Genomic DNA, 5,582 nt, shown 5'->3' with positions numbered 1-5,582 from the left:
TCTCGTAGGATGTCACTGCTAAGATTTTTGCACGGCCCCTGAAGGCTAGGTATTGCTGCAAAGCACCTTGTCCAGAAAACGGAAACATAGAATGACCAGCTTGTTCAGCTTGTTTCTGCAATGGGCACAAAACTGGACTCCATTCCACTCGTGAAATATGGAGGAGTCTCTATGACCGGTTATCATTGTACAGTAGAACCCTGCTATAGTTAAGTGAAACTGAAGTCCCATCATAGTAAAGGTGCTTTTGGTAAAACTAGGTTATACTAAAAAACGTCTGGCCGTGGCGTCGACTTCCCACGAAATGACATTGCTGCACACGCATTACTTAGAATCGCGAGGAAATTTTTTTCTTAAAAAAAAATAAGTAGTGCATTTTTTTTTATGGTTTTACCGCTAGGCTCATCAGCACTGAGAAGAAACCAACTTTAAGGCCTTTGAGCCGTGAGGGAAAGCATGCAGCGCGTAGGGGGAAAAATGTAAAGCTGACTACAAACACAAAAAGAAGACGGCCGGTCACTTAAAAATAGAGTAAAAGGGAAGCGAAGAAACGGCCGAACATTCACACAACACTGTTCAGCACGAAGGAGTAGTGGCAAGAATTGGAGGCGTGGCTTGTGCGGTTTTGCAGTGCTGGACTGTCGCGCATTTTTCATCTATTGCCTCTTAAAAGATGGAAACAGCGGAAGATGATGCCACGCTCACGCAATGCTTTAGTTCTCAGCTGAAATCAAGCTCGGCTATATTCGTATCCATGTTGCATTCATGCTAAACAGGTACTTCTACAAGCTGTAAAAAAAAAATGAAAAAGGAAATGGCACAGAGACGATAAGAAAGACATGCAAGGCATTTTAGAATGTTCTTTTCATAAAGCAACAAGATGTGCTTAGTAAGCAGACTTTAATTACAAGATAGTATCTTCAGGACCATGTCATCACTAACAACTGATATAGTAAGATTTTAGCCGGTCCCGGTGACTTTACTCTAATGGGGTTCTACTGTACTTACCAGTTCGCAAAGAGCACTTCCTGGCAGAAGGGCAGCTCAACACTGTTAATGTGGAAAACTCTGCTTATGCTCAGACTGAAACCCACATCTGATTTTGATTATGCTTCCTGCAGGAACGACCTTTAGTCTGCATCTCAAGTGAGCATGGGGTATCTTGATGCTTATTTTTATTGTTTGTAACCACAACCTCGAGCAGACTAATTCGCCAAAGCTGGCAGCGCTGGTTATGTATACGTTTGCCGCTGGCTCAAGCCTGCACTGCAGTGAAGTGCAGGCACAGAGCAACGCTAGAGAAGAGCACAGGCGTTCAAATTGCGAAACTTTTCTGCCCGAGTCAAAAAGAATTCCATTTAAGCTTCCGGGAAAAAAAAAAAAAAATGCTACAGTGGCCCTGCGCAATATAATACCATTTACCATATACCAGCTAGTACCACATCACTACTCTCTACAGTGACTTTCTGTTAGCTAGTGCCAAGTTACTGTATATCTGGCAGAACCACATGAATGGTTTGTGGGGTTTAACGTCCCAAAGCGACTCAGGCTATGAGAGACGCTGTAGTGGAGGACTCCGGAAATTTAGACCACCTGGGGTTCTTTAACGTGCACCGACATTCCACAGCACACGGTCGCCTTGCTTTTCGCCTCCATCGAAAAGCGGTCGCCGAGGCCAGGATTCGATCCCGCATCCTTAGGAAGTGCCCTAACCACTGCGCCACACCGGCGGGGTAACACATTAATGTGTCATGACAAACACAAAATAACATAAAAGGAACAGCCAAGGTCGTAATGAGCGACTGCAGGTGACAAATGCATCGGTCCCTGGTACTCGTGCTTTTTTAACATTACACTATGCAGCACTAAACTGAATGCTCATACGAGCAAAAAGTAAAAACTCTAGGGGCACTTTGGACCACTAAAGAGCAATGAGGTGAAAGCCTTTATTGCACGGTGGTCTGATGCCCTCCACTATGGCACCTCCTTCCTCGTTTTCCTTATGGCTCGATTCAGGTGCTCGCGGAGAAGTGTGAGATACGCCTTTTCTTTCCTGTAAACCAATTTGAAATGCTGCTGATGCTTGCTGTACTGCGTCTGCTTTTGTATGCTGTGTCATGTGGCGTTTGAGCAAACGCCAAATGAAAGGCGCTGCACTGACGACTGGATCGGGTTAACCTTCACATGTGCTCGAGTCGCCTGGTAACGTCACGACTGAATGTGATGTCATCATGGTGTAAGTTTCGGCCATGACATCATAGTAATCTCTGTCATTATCATCACTGTCACTAACTATCATTATCAATCAGTATCTATCACTAAGTTATTCACTGACAGATTTAAAGGTAAACAGCACAACCATGCAACTGCTCGCAAGATTCCAATGACAGCTTTCGCATGTTCGAATGGGGACGGAGGAAAGCAGTGGCAATGCGAGTGGCAAGTATGTATTTCCTGGGGCGGCTGTGCTGGGTAGACAGAGCGGGAACATACGTGAAGACACAGGTGCCTTCACGGCCAGTCAAGCTCAAGCAGTGATGGCATGACTGCACAATTTCCCAGGCAAGGTGTCTCTGGCCACCTTCCTCACACCTCTCATAACCATGTCGCGCGAACTGCAGCGGAGATGGTGGAGGCTGCTGCCACAGTTGCCCTATCAGTGCAATTGCAAAATGTTTTTTCCCAAGTTTATGACTACGAGAAATAGGGGTTTGCTGTAAACATTCCCACGGTGATTTCACTTATATGTACTCCTTATTTTGGTTTCCACTCTTCTTCATGCAAAAATTTCACAGAACCAAGAAGTAAAACTGCAGACCTGTCTTAGTTAGGTTATAACTGGGTTTAAATGTATTCAATGAGGTAATCACCGCTAGATTAAGAGGAAACCTAGACTTTAGTGAACAAAAAGGCCAGGCTGGATTTCAGGCACACCACTTGACCACAGCCGATGTTCATGGCATCAATCAGATGAAAGAGGAACCACAGAATATACCGTATTTACAGGTAAACAATTCCGTAATGAATATATGATGCGAGGGAAGAGTTTGTGTCGAGAATAAAAAGAAAAAAATTCTGTCACGATTCCAACACAAGCTCACGATTATAACATGAAATCGTAACATTAAAGGCAACCATAGCTGGGGATGTGACAATAAAGGAGACTGCATTTAAAAATCCAAAAGTATCCGAGTGGTTTATTCACTGTCACTACTCAGTTACTTATCGCTGTTCATGAACATGCCCCCACTCGTTTCCCCCTTCTTGATTAGACACGATTTGCCAAGCACTACATGCTTTCTTCTCTTGCTTAGAATCCAGCATCGCTCCCTGCATGTTTTGCCCATTGGCCATGATCTAATGATATTAAACAGGAGAATTCGAACCCTCAATAACTACACCTTATTATTTTCTTTTTCACTTCCACCTTCTGGTCTTTCTCCATGGTTACCTTTTTTTTAACCTTGCCTCATTTTACAGCCTCGAATTTGCCAGAAATTTGCCCTCTCCTCGCAACTGGCTTACCTGGTGGTAAAGCTATCTTGATGACCAGCAAAAAAAGAAAAGTGTTAAATTCAGATATTGCTTCTAAACATAGCATGAAGTGCTGTTTCAGTGATGCAATTTCTAAAAACGTAACTCGTGCTATAATCGTATAAATACGGTAAGCAACCCTTACATACAACCTGCTTATATTACAAGCATTTGATTCAGTCTATGCATCAACCATGCATGCATTACATAACCATGGCATAGGAAAGGCATATGTAGAAATGCTGTTAATAGTGTATGGAAACCGCACAGCAGCCACAAGTCTTCTGCAGAAAAAGCTAACCCTGATCAGGAATGGTGGTAGTTCCCCCCACACCCCATAGTTCATCCTGTGTTTTGCGCACCCCTAATCCCACGAATTTAGCGGTGAGGGGGAGAGCAGAAGAGTTCAGGATTTCGTTACAGAATGGGTATTCAGCTCTAACAGAGGATGGCGACATTACCCTAGAAGCAAGGAACAATAATTTCAGAGATATCATTACTGAGTGCGCGTTAGAAACAGGCGGTAGGATAAGAGAGGGTACCGGTAAGCTGTCTAAGGAGACGAAAGATTTGATTAAGAAACGCCAGAGTATGAAAGCTTCCAATCCAACAGACCAGATCGAATTGGCTGAGATATCAAAGCTAATCAATAAGCGCAAGGTGGCCGATATAAGGAAGTATAACATGGAGAAAATTGAGCATGCTGTAAAGAACGGGGGAAGCCTTAAAGCGGTAAAGAAGAAATTGGGCATAGGCAAAAACCAAATGTATGCGATAAGGGACAAGGCGGGCAACGTCATCACGAATATGGACAAGATATTCAAAGTAGCCGAGGAGTTCTATACAGATCTCTACAGTAGCCAAAGTAGTCAGGACCGTAATGAGATTGGTGGTAGGGAAAAACAGTCGGACGTTCCATCAGTGACGAAGGTCGAGGTCAAGAAAGCACTAAAAACTATGAAAAGGGGGAAATCGGCTAGAGAGGATCAGATAACTACAGATTTGCTGAAGGACGGGGGGATATCGTGCTAGAAAAACTGGCCACCCTGTATACGCAGTGCCTGGTGTCATCAACGGTACCGGAACCATGGAAGAATGCAAACATTATCCTCATTCATAAGAAAGGGGAAGGACCTTAAAAATTACAGACCAATCAGCTTTCTGTCTGTTACGTATAAGGTGTTTACTAAGGTAATCGCCAATAGAATCAGGGCAACCTTAGACTGCAATCAAGCAAAGGATCAAGCGGTTTCGGAAACGGTACTCTACTATCAATCATAACCATACCATCAATCAGGTGATAGAAAAATGCTCGGAATATAACCAGCCCTTGTACATAGCATTCCTTGATTACGAAAAAGCATTTGACTCGGTTGAAACCTCGGCGGTGATGCAGGCATTGAGAAATCAGGGGGTAGACGAGCCGTATGTGAAAGTGCTGGAAGATATATATAGTGGCTGCACAGCAACCATAGTTCTGCATAATGTAACAAAATTCCGATAAAGAAAGGTGTTAGGCAAGGAGACACAATCTCCCCAGTACTATTCACAGCTTGCTTAGAGGAAGTATTCAGAGACTTGGAATGGGAGCAGTTATGGATAAGGGTAGATGGAGAATACCTCAGTAATCTGCGATTTGCTGATGACATTGCCTTGCTAAGCAACTCTGGGATGAACTGCAAATAATGATGACCTAGACAGGAAAAGTAGAAAGGTAAGCTTGAAAATCAATATGCAGAAGACTCCCAAGTGCAGCTGCCGACTATAGCTGTTAACAATGTTGAGTCATACGCTTAAACGCAGAGCTTATGTGTATCCCTGACATATATCGCACCAAGTAATGACACAGAAGCGATCTTTATCTGAAGAATGGTGGCAGCTTAGATGGAGAAATGTTCATGTCAGGCCGCACAACAAAAAAACACTGAAATTGTGAGATTCAGCAACTTCAGCTACAGAATTTTTTTATCGCACTAGCAGCAAAGAAGCCAGAAGAATCAGAAGAAGCTCTGATTTCAGCTTTTAGCGATTCAGGTACTACAATTGCA

This window comes from Amblyomma maculatum, chromosome 8 (genome assembly GCF_055883805.1).
Source record: "Amblyomma maculatum isolate TAMU_Amacu chromosome 8, ASM5588380v1, whole genome shotgun sequence".
Lineage (NCBI taxonomy): Eukaryota > Metazoa > Arthropoda > Arachnida > Ixodida > Ixodidae > Amblyomma > Amblyomma maculatum.
The sequence above is the reverse complement of the archived record's forward strand: the minus strand, read 5'-3'. Positions refer to the sequence as shown.